This window comes from Echeneis naucrates, chromosome 19 (assembly GCF_900963305.1).
Source record: "Echeneis naucrates chromosome 19, fEcheNa1.1, whole genome shotgun sequence".
NCBI lineage: Eukaryota > Metazoa > Chordata > Actinopteri > Carangiformes > Echeneidae > Echeneis > Echeneis naucrates.
In genome coordinates, this window is record NC_042529.1 from 5,227,838 (window position 1) to 5,247,572 (window position 19,735).

The following is a 19,735-nucleotide window of genomic DNA, read 5'->3' on the forward strand; positions in this document are numbered from 1 at the left end:
TTGAATTGAATTTACTGGAATTTAATCTGGAAAAAAAAAAAAAAAAAAAAAACGGCTTTCAAGATCAAAAACGCCACCACAAGTCGAGCAAAGACAAGATGAACCTTTTCTGCTATTGATCGACTGGATTAGTGAGCACTTCCTTGTCAGGATGCTCTTAAGGTTGGACATATCGCCTTACATCCTCATCCTGACCAAGGTAACCACCACAGCGTGCAGACCTGGTGGGCGAGATGCTACTCTGGTGTGTACCAAAGAAGAATCAAAGAGCAAAGGATTTCCGATGGTGGCGTACAGATCCCCGAGGAAATGTAAATCACCTTTATGGGGAAATTACTTGAAGGTCCCCAAAGGTGCTGGACTACCACAATGAACATATCGGTGGAATAAGCACAGTGATGGATGAGAAATATTGAATCTGGCGTATTAAATGCAGGTGACATGTTGCACTTCGACTCAATGATTTATTTTCAGTACTTCTGCAGTGTAATGATAGCAAAAACAGCAGCTGTTCTTCCAAACCTCTGACGCATAAAGAGAGGTTAATTTGGAGGCTTGGTTATTTGTTCACCTTTTGCTGGAAGCTTGAAATCTAGCTATGCAAGTTGTACGATATTCTCATCATTCTGCGTCCCCCTCCGCCTGCTGTATGATGGTCTTATCACCGAGGTCCACCGTGGTGACACACCACTGGGAAAAAAAGACTCACACCATGTTTTGTTAGCGTATAAATGAGAAGGGGGTACCTAAGAAATACATACAATGTTCCAGACATTTCTACCACCCTGCACCACTGCCTGACATGAACACAGAAATGAAAATGCCCACATCAAACTTTCAGCCAGATCATCATAAATGACATATTAGAGCTGCCAGACGGTTTTATTTTTCTTTTTTCTTTTTCTTGGCTAGTTCTCCACTTTTAGTTTGTGGTTCTGTGCTCTTGTTATCTGGCCCTCCAGACTCTACTCTCACTGTGAGGCAGAGGAGCAGAAAGATGGCAGTAATTCATTTTGTGCCACGCCACAGGCAAGGCTCTTTTTCCCTTCTGCCCATTACCTCCAGACCAGACTCGGCGTCTCAGCAGGACACCGCTCCCTTCCATTCTGGCCCAGACCCACCATACTCCAGGGGGCTGAGGTTAGTGGACGACCCACTTCAGATTCTGTCAGCGCCACCCACAAGTATCCAAGGCACTCCACTCCACCTCCAGGAAAACTGCAAAAAATAGGGGGTAAGAAAAAAAAAAAAATAATAAGATGGCAGCTTCACAGTCAGTCAGACCGAGGAAAGCTGTGGCTGTTGGTTTCCTTCTCTTCATCCAAAATAAACTCACACTACCCAAAAAACATATACCACTGCCTGCAGGAACTTTAGCCTCTATTTTGCTATATTCCATAAATACAAAAGACAAAAGGCACATGGAATTACATGGAAAATAATGTGGTGAAAACTTGTGACTTGATGATTTATGACAATTTCCCCAGTTGTATGAAGAGAAATAGAAACAGAAAGGAAAAAAAAAAAAGCGTTTCTAAAACCCCTTCACATCACGTCCGATTCAAGAAAGAAGCAAAAAAAGGGAAGAAAAGGAGAGTTCAATGAGTTAATAATAACTGACCTTCACCAGTAACTTGCTTGAAAAGAGGAAAATTAGCCAACAAAAGACATATATTCCATTCCTTGTAGCAATTTAATTCACTGGCAATATTCAAAAATAGCTTTGTATTCTATTATGGTTTGTTGTTTCATCTTAACAGAAATGGTTCAGTTTTTCTTCAAGGTAAAATATTCTGGTTCGAAAAGGCACAAGTTTCAATTACAGCCTAGTGTTTTTAAATGAGAAGATGCACATCAAATCCAAGTTGTGTGGATGTTTATGGGTTTAGAGTGGTGTGATGGAAAAGCTTTTTTTGTTTTTGTTTTGTTTTTTTGTTTTTTTCAATATTGCCACAAGACTTAATTTGTTCCCCCAGCAAGCATTTGGGTTTGGTTTTTATCTTTATTTTGACATGTTGTTGTTCATGAGGAGAGCAAAAGAAATATCTCATTAACAGCCTCTTTCCTATCTCTCTACATAAATCACTGACATGGAAATGAAACTGTTCTGGCAAAAAGCGAAATAGAGGAATACAAATGCAAAAACCTTACGCGCGCATTCATCCCTTCCCTTCCTCTCCCCAGTTTCACATAAAGGCACTTCAGCAACTGGAACAACTTCTGAATAGACAATTAGGATTGAAACAAAATCTGTAGTGATTTAAAAAAGGGGGTGGGATGGGGGGGGGGGTCTATCTGAGAAGACTCTTGTACATAATTATGTCTGAATTGCATTCTTTTCACAGAATGGCAGTTCCTGCTAATCAATGTGGACCAGGTTGTCGATTCTCTGTTAAAGTGTGACAAAGCCATAGATTTCTGATTACTGTGACAACATATTTGTCCTTTTTGTTTTTTTTACAAGAGCTGGCTGTACAGAATACAATAAATCAAGTCAGGAAGATAAAAAAAAAAGCATAGGTATAGAATATATTTAATGAAATGCATCATGTTAATGTGAGTACTTTGGATTATTTTTTTGAGGTCTGTATGTTTGTGTTATGGTTTGGTGTCCTCAAAGAAAAAAAAATGATCATGCATGACACAACCTGATTGTATTTTCAGTCCAAAAAATCAGGTTGATATCTAACATCTTTCCCCATATGAATACATATCACAGTAGCATTACTGTTTTAACATTGATACCTGTTTACTTTACTACAATCCTTGAGCTGTCATCAGAGGCAGAAAGCTAGACAAATGTTAAAACTCATCTCTATCACGTCTACCACATGCCCACAAGCTTGCCCATACCCATCCCTTTCCTTCTAGCCTCCAGTGTGCCCTGACGACGTAACACTGCTCAGGGCATATTATAACTTCCTGTCTTGTAAAAACAACAATAGCTGAGGCTCATCAATCACTTTTGCCTACTCCCTGCTAGGAATCACGCTCAGCTGTAATGAAAATTTGCCTGGAGCCCAGAAAAGTTCAATACTAATGCATACAAATTGTACTGCAAAAGTTGGATATTTTCGCTGAAAACAAATACGTATTGTGCGTTCAGTATCATCGTATTTCTTTTTATATTCATATATTCCTGTGGACATCCAAACAGCACCGAACACAAACAGAGTTGAAGCTCCTATCAGTCACCCAGAAGCTTGTAATCATTGATCTTTGTCCCCACTGTTCAACATAAACGCCTGGGCTGACCTGATGCTTTGACACTGGCAGGTGTGGCTCAAATCACAGTCTATTATTCCCCATACCTCCCTGAGGAGTAGCTGGCATTATAGTCATTTCAGCATTGCATCCACTGAGAACTCCTCTGCACATCTTTGACACTGCATCCCTCTCGGTTTTTGGGAAAACTTTGGCCCGTAGTATGAATTTATCTTCAAATGTGACCCTATAGGAGAGGTGCACCAGCTTGGTAATCAACTCTCAGAGATCTCAGCTGCATAAACAGCCCACTGACAACGCCTACAGAACACGTGAGGAGCTGAAATCCCTTTTGAGAAGCAGGAAATATGACTCAGTTGAGCTCTGATGCTTGTGGATCCATGCAACAGGCAAGCCTGGATATAAACAAAGGACTTAATTAAGCAATTTACCTAATCTAGGCTTCTTTTGGTTGTGTCCAAGCAATTATATCATCACAGATGTGCTTGAAGGAAATGCTGGGTGTGGAGAAAGTGTTGATAAAGTTTGATATTGATAACGCCAGTGACTGATAGGAACACAAGTCTGTTTGATCCCTCTTAAAGATTAAGAATAGCCCATGAAATTTATGTTGTTTTAATTTTCTGACTCCTCCAAAGCTGAATTTGTTTATGGAGCCGCCTTTCATCTGACTTAAAAAAAACAATCTCTACGATTTTTTCTTGCTTTGCATTGGAGAAAAAGTAGTAAAGCAACCACCTACCGGCGGGAACAGTACAATAAAATAAGTAGTGTAAATAGTGTTCGAGGCAGAGTGAGAAAGCAGAGCTGCACAACATAGCTTTCACCAGCAAACGCAGAGGATTAAGTAAGTTTCCCTTTGAGAAATTAACTACTACACAAAGTGGAGATAAAAGAAGAGACAGAATAACGAGGCCTGTTTGCCTATTCAGAGGGTTTAGCCATGTATTAAAAATCATAGCGTTAAGCTTCCTGACAGATGCTAATGAAGTGATGTTTACATTTTTGATTCGCTGCCTAAACAAAGATAAGACATGCTCTCGGAAAACAGCAAGCCCTGCAATCCAAACACATCCATTGAGCCTGTCACCAAAGACATGACAGCTTTCTTCCCTACTAACAACAATGAGCGACTCATTTCCATATTAATGAGAGGAAAGAAAGGCAAGTGGAATGGAATGGGGTGGGGTGGTGGTGGGGGGGGGGGGGGTCGAGCACGGAGGGGGTGATGTTGCATCTTGTTGTCTTGGCACCTATTGACAAAGTCTTCAAATAGGTTGTTAATGACCAGCCTAAAACACAGGGAGCAGCCTGTGGAGTAATCATATCAACGTGTTGTGTATGCGTATCATGCTGCGTACTGTTGCCATGCCTCCTATGTGGCTCTCGCGTAAATATTTGGCATTGTTGCAACACACAAGAGAGATATGCACACATTCACGCAGGGATACGTGTGTGCACATGTACAGTTGCTCATCCATGAAAACCACATGCACACTGCACTTAACATCTTGTACAATAAGAGACATCTTCATCCCACAGGAAGCAGGCTTCAGTACACCCAAAGGGCAGAAACAAAATTAGCAGCTAGTGTACTCTGGGCCAAATCTAAAGGGGATACAAAACATCTGTTATATCCCACAGTATTTATTCCTCATAACCTTTAAAACAAATTGCCGCTACAGTAACCTGCACGCTAAATTTCTGTAATGCAAGAATCATGGGCTCAAGATTTGGAGTTGAGTCACATTTCAGTGGGCACTGTACCAGTTGCTGGTTGATTTACTAGTTGTATAATGTATTCTTTGGCACTTAAAGGTCACAGAGGGAACTTTCTCAAGTCTGCAAAAGCAACCCGGGAGAAATCACAGGGGAGAGAGGTTGGTTGTGCGATGGCAAGTGTTCAAATACAACGTTTTTCGGAGCATGACCAATTTTCAAGTCTAAAAGTCAGCCTGTTTCAGCCTGTGCTGCATGTGACTGCTCCTTTAAAAAATTGGCTCTTCCAATTGTCCCAACACCATAAAAGAAAGTAATAAATCATTTCCATTCAAAGCAGAAAATTATGACTTAATTTGAGGTTGACTTGAGGTTTAATGTCTTAAAAGCTTAAATTAACCTGTGATTTAAAAGCTTCCAAGACATCAAACCCCCCCCCCCAAAAAAAAAAAACAAAACAAACCCCAAATCATATTTCAGTAATGCCTAATGGTGAGATCAAGCCTCTGAAGACTGCTTTGAAGGGAAAACCGCTCAAATATATCAAATGTCATTAAATGGTCAGCATTCACAGACCTGCAAACTTGCATCCTGACTCATCAATGACTGACTTTGGTCACATTTGGCAGGATGACATATCGGTATCATTTTCCACCAGGGTCCCTGCATCTACACTGCTGTATTTGTGTGGTTTGAGTACTTGTCCCCACCTTCTGTGTATGTTTGTGATCCTCTGAGGCATTTATTCTAACACTTGACTCTGAGAGGCATCTCCACAACATAATCTTCCAGTTCATAGTGCATGTCATTAGCCTCCTAAATTACAAACATCATTAGGAGAATTGATTCAACTTAGCCTCCTGGGGGGCTTCAGTCTGCTGTTCCGACATGGTGGGAGCTCATTTTGAGTGTGGTGTCAATCCTATTTCACAAGTTCAAGCAGACCCATTGGGGGTCTGAGCTGTTCACCCCCTCTTTATCCCCGCACGGTGAGGCCCTGCCTGCTCATTAGCCCGAAAGAGTAGACTCAGTGTGCGCGTGTGAGTCTGTCCGCGCATGAGTGTCTCTCTTTGTGTGTGTGTGTGTAGCCTTCATGCATGCCGGGCATGTTTCAGCCTCTGAGCAGAGGAGATGAAGTCATTGTGGCACACTGACCTCTGCAACAACCTCGAATGCTGCACCATTGTGAGGGCTGGGGTGGGGTGTGGGCCTTGCTGGGGCATGCTGCAACATCAATGAACAGGAGTGATCCAGGAGTGACATATTTCTCTGGCATACAATGTTCTAATTAGTTTTTTTTCCTCACATGTTCAACCACAAACTGGAGAAATTAAATTGTATAACTTACCAAGAAATGGAAAGTGCAGTCATGAGCTGGCACATCAAAATAGTGTTTGAATAGAGGGGGAGGGGGGGGGGCATGTTGTCATTTTGATAAGATCCTGCAGAGTTCTAAAGGAAAACAAATAGACAAATAGAAAAAGGTACCAAGCGTCATAATATGAAGTAATTTGACCCTCAAATTTAAATGTGACATGGCCCTTGTGCTCTGGAGTGGCCACTAATTCCAGCCCATGTAACAAACATGGAGGAGAGGATGTGCCTTCAATAATTCATCTGCAGATTGATAGATGTGTGTCTTCAGAGACCACAGTGTGGATAGTACGTTGCTTAGTTCTCCGCAGAGACTCGCTGTGTGAAGTCCTGCTTGTGAATTTGTGAGTATGGAGATCAGGGTCAGAGTTCAAAATGAGAAGGTCTGATACGAACCCATACCTCCTTTTCTAATAGGATGGCACAAATCCCTTTGACACTCAAGAGTCCTCTTCGTCTCCGCTGAGATGTTTTACGTTGCTGCAGCAGTGGAGTGAATGTGGAGTGTGGGGTATATCCAACTATGGTTTTGCATGTTAATAATGAAAATAAAGCACTTTTGAGCTTGCTGACAGCGTTGTTAAAAAAGAAATTCACACTCTCTATGTTCATCGATTCCATCACATGTGAGTTAAAGTAAAGCAGTGGATAACTCTTTAAAAATGATAAGATAGGCGTAATCATAATGTATTATTCCTGTCTTTTGTTTAACTCCAGATCTTTCTTGAAAACATTAGAAGGTTCTCAGAAGGCATGTGAGCAGTGGGAGTGGAGGGGATTTCCTCCTTTTTCTTCACATGGATTACATTAGCTGTCTTGCTGTTTCTGAACACGTACGCCGTTTTTACAACGCACATGAAGAGGACACTTTAAATGTCATCTAAATGTTGTCGCCCTCACATTAAAGCTGCCTTTACACAGTTGATCAGGGTTTCTTCTGTGACCCAGTGCCTCAAATTGCCAATCTTTGTAAACAATATACAATCAGCCCCAAACATCAATAAAAAAAAGGCTGTGACTTTCAAGACCACATTTTCACCACGTCCATTCTCTGCATAATTACCCCACTGAGGTATAGGCTGTCTTTTGTTTTGTATTCAGGCCACCCACACATTTAACTCGGGCTCTGACCAGAACTGGACAATAGCTGATGGGCAGATCAATAAATGGACCATATGGAGGCCAGGCATAATACAGAAATGAAAAGTGTAAATTGGGATGTAGATAATTGAGCTCACTGAGCACCCTGATCGCCACTTCACGCATTCTACTGCCGTTTACGAGACCTCATGGAGTCCCCATGCAAAGAGCATAAATGAGATCTGTTGCAAGGAAATGAGGGGTCAGAGGGTTTGGGGTCTTCCAAATGTATATAAAAGGCGAACATTTCATGCGTTAATTTAACGACGTGGATCAATGCTTGTTCTTTGTGCAACAAGTTCTGAAAGGAAACAGTAAAACCAGGCATGTGATATCAGTTGTGCCCCCAGACAGTCACATTAAACACTCAGGATTGTGTGTGTGGTGGGGGTCACATGCTTTGTCCTTTCAAATCAATAGTACATGGATGAGCCCAGCATGGTGTGTACAACACAGGAAAGCTGTACAGTTGTATGCAAACATTTGGGCACCCAAAGGTGAATTCCATATTTTGTGGATTCTTCAATTGAAAGTGAACACAAATGCTGCAGCAACAAGGCATGCAGGAGTTGCAGATATTTAGTGGAATTCAAATTCATTCTCCCCTCTGTCTTTGCAGTGTTTCCTATGCCATAATAGTGCATCTTAACAGTTTGGACATACCAGCTTGTTTCCGGAACAACTCTGGCTTACCCAAATGGTTCTTTGCGTGGGATTTCCATGACGAGGCTGCAGGTAAGGTTTCAAGTCTGAAGACTTTTCCATGTAGACAATATTAGAACAGTGGCACCACTGCTTCAGCTCCTGTGTGGGCCGAATCTTTCAGCTGGTTCTTTGCAGTCATGAAGGGGGTTTTATTTTGCTTTTCTGCTCAGCTGATGTAGAGTTTTATCACAAAGTGTTCCCAGTCTTCCAGCTCTTGTTTCGACTTGAGCAGTTACCCTTTAACAGCCATTTTCTAAATGATATTTCAGACAGCAGACACAAACTGGAAGCGCTTTTATATCTATTTATAGCCTGTGTTGCTTTGTAGAAATCAATTAGCTTCATTTTCAGATCCTTCAACTCACTTAGTCAGCTGGAGGAGCCTGTGGTTGTTGAGTGTTACCACAAGATTTGAAGAGTCAGACAATTCAAAAGCTCTGGAGTTGTCATCAGCTGGCACTAAAAGTTCCTAATAATAAGTCCCGATGAGTTACCGAAAGTTTAATGAGTTCTGTGCCCAAACTTTCCAAAACAATAGCATTTCATATATTATTCTGCAAAACTATCTGCCCTCATAGAAACCACAGCTCTACTACCAGTGTAACCACTGAAGAGAAATCAAAGGAATTCTTGAAATAATCAATACCAATTCATTGAGATTCATAGAATCCATGTCCTGGAAAGACGCCTCCATGGACTTGAACTTACCAAATACATAAGATGTGAGTACATCTCTCCTTACAACTACACCGCTTACCTTTTACTCACTTGGCTGCGTTATTTCTCTCATTCAGTGACATCCCGCTGTCATGGAGTCATAGGGGAACTATTAATTATCAGTACAGCTGAAATGACTGAAACATAAATATCACAGGCTTTCACATGGCACTAAATCTGAGTTCGAGATTAACACATGAATGTAGCCTCTATGCATGTGTGGACTGCAGAGCTATACTTACATGTACATAATTCCATGTGAGAAGATTATACGCCTATTAAAGTGTCCGTCTAGCCAGATTGTGTTTGTGGGCACAAACACTTCATTTACGAGAAGTCTGCTTCCATCCATCCATCCATCTTCCACCGCTTCTCCGTTTCCGGGTCTGCTTCCAACCAATGCAACAGAGTTGAGTGGAATTTAGTTGGTCCACTACATGCGTGTGCCAGATATGTGATTTTTTTTTTTTTTTTTTTTTTTTGAGATCCAGATTGACGAAGGCTTCCAGCAAATTTGGCATGAATGAGATATTTTACAGTTGCCCCAGAGGTTTGTGTCCATCATGCGGCTGCGCTGATTAAACCAGCATTGATTGTTTTTTAAAGCTCTCCAGCTAAATTCCTGGAAAACTTTCCCTGCCTCCTTGTTGGTGCTACACAGGTAAAGTTGTGGGGCACAATAAATACTGAAAAGGGCACCACCCCCACCCAAAAAATACCCATGTGAAGGCAAAACAATTATTTTAAAGACACTAACATGCTCATGAGACATTACACGTGGTGAAATGTTAATATATTTTAATATGAATAACATTGAATGGTGTAGATTTAAAGGACTGAAAAAAAAAAAAACATCAAAAAAACTCAACAGCAGCACGTCTTTCTGAAAAAAATGTCTCCCATAGTCAGAGTAATCTGCATACTTGTAAACTGCTTTTTACTAGGACAAGAAATTACTATTTGTTAAAAAAAAAGATGAATAAGAAAGTTGACAACAAACTTTTTAAAATGAGATTATATATATATATATATATATATGGTTAATATATATATATATATATATATATATATATATATATATATATAGACTGTTTTCTTGATGTGATTCAAATGCTGCAAATGAAAATCCACTCAGCTCAGATTTATCGTGCTGCCAGCAGAAAGCTTTGGCACGTCAAATCCGAGTTAGGGCAGAAAATATTTTGGCCGATTTGGCCGAACTGACCCCTTTAAAACCTCCGAAATCGATCGGATCGAAATCGAAAGGACACGTCGGAGTCATGAAACCACGATTTCTTATTTGACCACATCGTTGTTGTTTTTTTTTTTGGTAATCGCTAAACATGTGAGCAGAAGGTGTGTGTGTGTGTGTGTGTGTGTGTGTGTGTGTGTGTGTGTGTAGTGGAGGAGGAAGGGGGAGGAAGAGGGGGGGCGGGCTTCTTTCTCTTCTTGGTTTATGTCATTGGTTTAAACGACCCAAGACCCCGCCTTGATTAAAAAAAAATAAAAAAATAAATAAAAAAAAAGGAGTTAGACAGTGTGACTACAGCCAGAGAGAGAGAGAGAGAGAGAGAGAGAGAGAGAGAGAGAGGGGGCAGAAAATAAAGCGGTGAAACAGTTAGACAGGCAGCGACTCGGCGTTCACGCCCGGCCGTATTTTTTAATAAACAAGGACGCGTATGAACACATTGTAGCTTCAGCCGTGGTGCTGTATCACTCCTCTGTATCCGGTCGTTTCTTACCCCCACCGCCACCACCACCACCACCCTCCAAAAAAAAAAAAAAAAAAAAAAAAAAGCGAAGAAGAAGAAGAAGCTGATTTGTTTTTTTTTTTTTTTTTTTTTTTTTTTTGGGGTAGCACGCTCGGAGGATTAATAAGGTGGAAGCAGACATTTACTCCCCCCCTCCTCCTCCTCCTCCACCACCACCACCACCTCCTCACCTAAAAGAGAAGAAGAAGAAGAAGAAGAAGAAGAAGAAAAAAAAAAACCTTCCCATGAAACATTTCTCCCCGGAGCGGATGATGCTGCCGCCGCCGCCGCCGTCGCCGACGTGCGCCTGAAAAAGTCCGGCTTCTCAACTTGCTATTGAGACATCATTCATCCAGGTAAGACCGCATTAGCACTTCTTTTTGGTTTTCCCCTCTCCGCGTCCAGTTTCTGGCTGGGGGGGGGGGGGCTTCAAACGGGAGTTAGCCGTGAAGGTGGTGGTGGTGGTGGTGGTGGGGGGTGTTCAGGTCCGCATACGGCTCTGGCCATGTGTGTCCACCTTACTGCGCCATGAAGATGGGGGAATGGACGGGTGGGCTGTTGGATGTGCCTGCACAGAGGCAGTATGTATGTCCACCTCCTAAAAAAAACAACCCCCCCCCCCTTTTAAAATAAATAAATAAATAAATAAAAACCTGCCCAAACTGTCAAATGTGGATGCAGAGAGCCCGCGTTTTCCCCTCCAACGCTGCCATTAGTGTCCCCTCACCTTTTGCAAGGCTGAACGGCGGAGACTACGTTTGCTTTTGCACAACCAGCCCCGCACGGTGTCTGTGTGTCGGTTAAAAGAAAATAGGAAGTGCATTATTGGAGTGTGTTGTGCAGTCGCAGAGTTGTGTGTGTGTGTGTGAGTGAGAGAGAGAGAGAGAGAAACAGATAGTGTGCTGCGTTGAGGCCATTTGCGCAGAAATCTCTGATAGCTCACACTTGACCCCTCTGAGTGAGTTGTTGTAGACCAAACAGGGATGTGAAACACGTCATCCCGTGTAATCTTGAACGCAGCCCGCTGCTCAGCCTGTGCATCTTTCAAGTCTCCACCATGGAGCACATCTGCTGCCCTGGCTGCATCACAGTGTTACTGACCTTTTTGGCGTTTGTGTACTTGAGCACCATTTTTAGACTCCTCTGGAGGAGTTGTAAAAGAAGCTGTGGCAGAGCAGAGGGTCCCTAAACTTTCTTTCGTCACAAGGTTAAAAGTGTGGATGGTCAAATAGTATGAGAATGCCTGTGACATTTTGCCCTGAGGAATCCCACCTGAAAGGGTTTTGCGGTGTCTTGTGGAGTTGCAGGTCTGCAACACTGTATGGCGAGGGGCAGGAAACTTTCCACCGTCTTGTAATTGCGAGTAAAACCCAAGTGAGGCTGACCTGGTCATCATATTTTCTGGGGATGGCCCTATCATGACCCTCCCCCCCCCAAGACATCAGGATCAGGATGTGGCTCACTCACTGGAGGTTAACAATATCAGCCATGTGATATTGCCATATATCCAGTTTATAGTTACCGAGTAGACATTTTCAGTGGGGAATTTATCACTGTAGCTGTTTAAGTGTCAACTTTAAAAATTATTCAGAAAGTACATCTTATGTTTGCAGCCACTGCTAGGTGCCGACAGTTTATGAATGAGCTGCTAATTGCTTTGTGTTAACTTGCTAATTACACTCTAAAGTATTATTGTGTGTTACTGTGCTAATTGATTCACTGATTACTTTGAAAATGTGACAACAGGACACTTGTTGGATTAATGAGAACCTGGAGTTATCTTAATTTCTTATTAAAAACATTATTGTCACTCATTTGTTCTTTTTAGCTTAGGTAATTTCCGTCTTCCGAGTGGAGAAAATAAAAAAAAAAAGTAATCTTATCATAGGACTTGCATTGTTTTATGTTAGTTAGTCACAACATAGGAACGTACCAAAATTATATTTTTTTTGACTCATGCAAGCTGATTAGGTGATGACCTTGGTAAAGCAGCTCCTTGTCTTTCGTATGGGTGCCCATTTGTATGTATTGGCTGAAGAAATGAGTGCGTAGTGGAGATGGGGGTGGAGGGAAGCCTGAAGGAATATAAGGCCACTACAGATGTGTGCAGATTGTGCATCTGCTCTGTTGTCGGCCATTGTCAGAGAAGCAGTTAAGATGGTGGGCAGCTAAGCACAACAGAGCTCCCTTGTCAGAAATCTCCATTAAACAGCTCCAGTCACAAGAGCAGCAGGAAAGTGGTCACAACACTGAGCAGTGTTCTTCCTCCTTACATGCCAGGTACATTCCCAGCCATTACTGGTCAATGGCACAGTGGGTTTTTTTTCTCCTTCTTCCAGACAATCAATTCTTCATTCATAACCAACAAGCTTACGTGCATAAGTTGAGATTTTGCAGAAACACCCTTTTTTCCGCTTACCTTCCCCCATTGTGAGACAGTTATAATTCAGAGTGGGGACTGTCGCGTTTCCAGAGAGGAAATTGAACAGACTCCGTTAGTCGAACCCGTGAAGAGCCTACCCTCTGCCATCCTCCTCTGTGTTGCCGAGCAGCACCCTATCACTCAAGGCAATTGAACGTCTCTGAGGGGACCTCTGTTAGCCCCGTGCAATATTTATTACCATCCATCATCCCAAGACTCTTGCTCTACGGGTGAATAACAGTGGCTGCTAAGTTCTGTGTTAAAAAGTTCCCTCGCCAGCGACTATTAGAGGGGATTTATGGGAGCAGCTTCCCTGGAAGTGCTGTGGAAGCGAGACGGAGCATGTTTCAGAGTCACTGCATACCCACTGGGGCTGTGGTACCAAATATGTCATGGATGAAATTCTGAGGAGCTGTGCTGGAGAGCTGCCTGCACACTGTACAATTTCAATGTTGTCTTTTTAATACATTTTATTGCTCAAATTAGGCAGTTAGCTGAAAATGAATTGTACTACCTCGATAATTTATTGATTTGTCCTTTATCAGGCCAAAAATAACCACCATTCGACTCATTAAATGTTCGGTTATGCAGAGTTTATATTGTATATTATATTGTCTGATTAAAAATGCTTGGCCACTTTATGGAGGCAAAAGAGAAAACAAATATCTCAATCTCTTCCATGCAGTTACTTTCTTTGAACAAGTGTTTTTAACAATAAGGGCAGAGATAGCACTCATAATGATCTAATATTCACATCTTTAATAAGAATCATCTAATATATGCATACGGTGGTACTGAGCTGGTAAATCCTGCCTCGTGTCCTTTGAAAGAAAGTGAGTGCATGTTGTGTGAAAATTAGTATATCTCTGTGTGCTCACCACCTCTTGATAAAGTCTTTGATCCTGCAGAGATGAGAGAGATTAGATATATTTTTTTCCAAGTCTTTCCACTCTGTTGAGATTGTTTGTTTGTGAGAGTTGAAAACAATTGGGATAAACCTGATAGTGAGTGAAGCTGCGGGGACGTGGGGCAGCACTGTAAATGAATGCCTCACTGTGCTTCTTTTAGGTCAATTTGAATATGTGTTTTTAATTGGTCTCTGAAGGCTGAGACTTCTACTCTCTTTTCTGCCTTCCTCAAAAGTGTCTGCATGATGTGACTGTGTTGAGCTGAGGAGCCCTGGAGCCACGGTGTTCATTTGAAGCCTGGTGAACATGCTCATTATCTCCAACCAAAGGCAAGATTGATTTAGCTGAAAGCCAGGGTAATTTTTGATAGGAAAAAAAACAAAAAAAACATGGAGGTAGAACTGTAAACTGATCAAGACGGTAATGCTTGCCACTCTCGGTCAAAGCGAATAAGTTTTAAAACGGAGCGCTATAATGGAAACTACTCAGTGTCTTCACCACTCACAGCAACTGAAGGCATCATCAGTCAGCTGGAGCTGCACTCTCATGCCTTCAAAACTCCTCTAACCTTTAGAAATAGTATATTGGAAAGATATCTCAAAGAAACATTTTGCTTGTCATTCCCATTTCTTTGCTTTCTGTTCTCCTGAGGCGTTCCGCATCTTTGTTTTTCACCACATGGAAGTGTGTATGTGTGTGTGTGCTTGTATAGGGGTAGGGGTTGTAAGATTTTATTTTCCCCCCCGTCATCTCTTTCGCTCCCTCTGCTATAATTTCATTGACAGTAGCAGCGTTTGTGTTTTGCGGAGCTGCACAGGGGTAAAAGATAATTGGAGCCATAGATGTCTTTTTCATGGTAACGGGGGGGAGTGTAACCCTGTGCTAGGGCCATTCTCTGCACCGTACAAAGAGACAAGATCCAGTGATAGGACTAGCATAAGAGATCTACAGTATTCTCTAACACAAACAGATGTATTTTATGCTACATGAAACCAGTAAGAGCTGAGTCTCGTGAGGTGTCTTTTGGCTAACAGGAAGTTTTTTTGCTGCAGCTATTGGATTCGATGCAACAGTCACTGTGGGCTTTTATCATGTACATCTCTACATTAGTATCAGGGGGAGTGCGGTGACCATGTAATAAATTGGAAGTGCAGTGTCTTTCAGCCATGTAAAAGGTCAAGTGACGCTTGTACTTTGGCCCCTGTAGACGATGTCAGACAGTCCTGTTAGCATTAAGGTACAATGTTGCTGGGCAAAGCAGCAGCACAGCAATTAGAGTTATTAATTATTTTCTTACAACTTAATACTCTTTCATTTAATGCATATTAATTGATGTGCTCCTGAATCCGCACTCATATAATCCACCAAGGATTTCTCAAAGGCAAGCACAAAAGGCTTTTATTATCTTAAGGAGGAAGTGGTCTTTTGGGACGTAAAGTGCCCCTGCTCAGTTGTGTATTACATTATGAAACAGACGTAAGTGAAATGAAATTACAACGTATCATCGGCACGGTGAAGGATCCTATTGAATAATTACCTTGGCAGAGCCATTGTTGTAATGTCAGACTCGTTCTTTTGGATGTGATGGAGATGGAGGGAATGGAGGCGGGGAGGGGTTGTGAAGAATCCGTGCAGGGGACTAAAAAGCAGTTTCAAGGTTAAACTGTGTGAAGGCCAAATGTTTGGGGAGGGTGGATTAATTTCATGTCCTATAATGTGATTTGTAATATCTCCTCTTCTCCTGCCCTTGGTTTCTTTGGAGATATGTGAGCCTGATGAGAGGTGAGGGCAGGGGGGCTACCAGAACTACCACCTGCATGTACAAGTGTGTACAGGATGACCAAATGGAATTATGGGAGATGGGGCATGCTTACAAATTCACCATCATTCCCAGATCCCTGCTCATTACTGAATACAAATTCAACATTTATCCCTCTGGCACACAGTAGAAAGATTATCTGTCTCTCATACATACAAGCATGCACAAACAGTTACACACATAAATGCATACAAACGGGGGTGGGGTTGGGGGGGACCATTAATTCTAAGATACACAGTGAGGCAGAAAGACCACCATGGTAGCAGCAGCAAGATCCCTTTCCTACACACTTGGCCTAGGGAGCCTGCTCAACCTTTTATCACACAGTGTCTGCAGCTTATCTACACATCAACTCAGTTAATGAAACTGTTGCGGTGTGTCTTGTTTTCTGGCAAATTCTATGCAACACAAATATCCTCATAGATAAGTGTGCATTTTGTACATCATTAACATATAACTCTGAAAAGTAAACGGAAACCACACTTGTGTGTGTGTGTGTGTGTGTACGCGTCCATCCATGTGTATGTGCAAAGCAAGGAAGTGATAAGATCAGTGATCGAGGTCAGCAGAAATAGTCAGTGGGTGGGCTTTGGCTTTTTGTGGCAGGGGGGTCACTTGTAGCAACTGCTGTGCCTGCTGTCATTTTTAACAACCCTGTAGTGGCAGTAGTAGAGACTGAAATGCTGGGAAAATGTGTGTATTGAAGCATTTAGATTATGATGTGAAATCATCAATAGATTGTATTTAATAGCTTCTCCGCAAAAAAACTCTTTTTCACATTTTTTTAGGAAAAAATAATTAGATAAGAATTGCACTCGACTTTTATGTAACACGTCGGCTGAATGAATTTTCCATGCATGTATAATATTTGCGGGCAGCATTTCTCAGAACATTTGAGAACATCATGTAGCACTGATGCAGTTCGGTCATGCTGCTCAGTAAATTCCAGCAGACTACCACACATTTTCTCAGTTTGACATCTGCTTTGTTATATTGCAGTTTCAATCTAGGTGAGATAGCAATGCTTTGAGGACAGCAGAACCACACAGTGACTTCTGAGTGAAATAATCTTGCTCAGGCCTGGATTTATTTCCTACTGTTTCCGTGTGGTCTTGTGACTTTATCCGTAGCTAACCCCCACCCCCTCGCCATCTTTTTTTTTTTTTTTTTTTTTCCTCCAATTCGTATGACCTCTTCCCCCATTAATGCCTTTGCTCTTATTACTAACGCCACTGACAGCCTGGGGAGGCTGCTGAAAGCCACGAGACAGCCATGCACGTCTCTTCACCTGTTAGTGAGGGCGAAGAGACATTGAGTGAGGCTCCCCTCACTCTCCCACCCTCAGGTTGCAGGCAGCCCAACCCGAGGGAGCACAGGCTTGATTCCACCTAGGTGTTTAACCTGTGAAATTTCCAGAATATATCTGTAAGAATGTGCAGCTGGCTGGTATCAGATATACCTGGGCACATTGATATGTGTCTGACTCTGTCACCAGTGGCCAATGACAGTGGATATATAGGTGTTGGGCTGAATTAACTGAAAGGTAAAAACTCCATGTCATATGCTGAGATCTTTGTCACATGTTGTTCACATGTCAGTTTAACAAGAGACTTAGTAATCTGTATTCAGTGCTGAGAATTTCTTCAAGAAATCTTGCATCGTCCTTGAGACTTTGCACTTTATCTTTCTTTAAAGAAAAATTAAAAAACTCTCCCAGAGCATTCATAATATATATATTTTCTCTTTAGTTATGCCTCATCCAGCGCTTTGTGCATCAAGCTCCTGCTCCTCTCCTTCCTTGTATCTAGCAGAAGCTGTATTTATTTTAGCCAAGATCTACCTTTCCCTCAGTCAACTCTATTTTTTGTTTTCAGATTGCCTCCTCTCCCTGAGCAGCAGCAGTTGGGTGCAGAGCTAAAGTCAGGTTTGATTCACCTCTTACCGATTTACTTCCCACTGTGGCTGTTTTTATGGCTTAAGGCTCATTCTTTTATTTCAGTGAGACCACTGTGTTTGTTTCATCAACACCATTATGAAAAAGGAAATGCAAGTTTTGTCCTTCCAATATATTGTATAAAGGTATATGAGCGGTTTTTAAGCTGTTAGTTGCGGGATTTCTTTGGCAAAAAGTTGTTCTCGTCTATGTTTGTGACAATATAATGCAACAACATTCTTAATCAAAGCAAGGACCCATAATACCAGCATGCAGGATTGCCTAGAATTTAAAAATGAGGCAAATTACTGGAGCTGTGAAAAATGTCCTGAGGCAAAGGTATTTAAAATACTTATGCTATAGCAACACCATTGCAGGTCTTTAGTGCTATTGTCTTCTGTTAATACGGTCAGTCTGGAGAATTAAAGGGACCACTGCGCCTCTCTCACACTTCCCTGAGCCTTTTTTCCCCTTTTCTCCTGCCAGACCCATCTTCATTCTCCCTCCACTGTAGTGAAGGTCTCATTGCTTATGTAATGTCTCTAAACATTTGTGCAGCATTAGGGGAAGTCAGGCATGCCAAAACTGTGCAAAACGTCCCTCTGTGCACCCCATTGAGGTGAGACAGATGGCAACCCTCGTTCCCAGTCTTGTAAACTGCCTGTGACAGGAGAGATGGCACATACACAGTTGAACCAGGGCAACACTAACTAAGGCTTTACACACAGTGGTCGACACAGTTGTGTGCACACTCATCAGCGAGGTGCTTATTATCAAAGCCATGAAGCATCTCAGTTTGCTTATTCCTACATTGTTTTTGTCCGTTGTATATGACTGTTTATTCATTGAAAAGTTAATAGACATTGTAAATGCACCGTTGGGTTGTTCCACCTGTGATCCAGGTTCCAGCTCACCTATAACAAAGGCAACAGATTTGCGCATTAGACCATCCATCACAATGTTAAGGAAGGTGACCTGGAGTTGTTTTCTAATTCAGTCGTTAATCACCGCCACAACAGAGTGTCGGGCACTTTCACTTTGTTCCCCACTTAACAACTCTCTGGGCAGAGTCCATTACTGAGTAAACAGACAGTGAAACAGGGAAGAAATGAATGAAGATGCCCAGCACAGAAACCCCAGAGGTGAGATCAAATGGCAGGCCGGGTGATGATGAGGGATGTTTATAGCTGGCACTCTATTAAGAGGAGGCTCTTCCCTGCTGGCACATAATGAACATCTACCTTGTGAAATGGTTGTTCTGAAGCTTTTTCCTTACACTGAATTACAGGTCATTTTCATCAAAACGTGCCCTAATTGCTCTCAGCGGCAAGTCGGGGGAAGGGCCACTCTTAGAGACAATGAGTTTTAGGGTAACTTGGCAAGGTGACTGGCTTATGGCAACATTAGCCATGTTGATTTGAATAATTCTCCACTGCCGTTTCCCCCTTTGTATGTTAATGAAAGCCAGTTATGTCCTTGGAGGATGATATTTCAGGCCTGAACTCTTCTAGTCTTCTCTGTGTACACGGTAACGCCTCCTCCAGATGTCCCCCACTGCAGGAGGCTGTGAGGCACATGCGAGAGGCTTACCGCCAACCACACTCACATAAACATGCACACACCCAGATCACCTCCAGGGAGGGGAGGAAGGAAGGGGGCACTTCAGCTGACCTGTTACAAAATAAGACGACATAGGCAGTCAAGCAATTGGAGGCAAGCGGGAGAGTTAAATATTGCTGACTAAAAGGGCAGTGTGTGTGTGTGTGTGTGTTGTGAGTAAGGAAAAACATCTCAGAGAGAAGAATGTTTTCGGAAACCGTAATGTACCATCTGCACACGGCGGGGTGTATGAGTGACACTGCTGTGAGGAACTATTGCATTGTTATTAAATGGCTGTTGCCATTGGCAGCCATATTAAAGTCTCAGATACTGTGCCTGATGCAAGGCGATGAGGAGGAATGGCGGGGGGACCCAACTTTGTCTGCCTCTCTGGACATTGTGACACAATACGCACCTGCAATG

The 19,735-nt window shown here is 42.2% G+C and overlaps 1 protein-coding gene across 4 annotated transcripts in view; it reads left to right on the forward strand.

Moving 5' to 3' along the window:
• The first annotated feature begins 10,740 nt into the window (after window positions 1-10,740).
• ctbp2l (C-terminal binding protein 2, like) overlaps window positions 10,741-19,735 on the forward strand; it is an 82,701-nt gene continuing 73,706 nt past the window's right edge. For 2 of the 4 annotated variants that reach the window (XM_029527048.1, XM_029527046.1), the window contains exon 1: window positions 10,741-10,987. The gene's annotated coding sequence lies outside the window, so the exon portion shown is untranslated. Of the gene's footprint in view, window positions 10,988-17,654; window positions 17,705-19,735 lie in introns of all 4 variants that reach the window. The other 2 variants (XM_029527047.1, XM_029527050.1) reach the window with 2 other exon arrangements.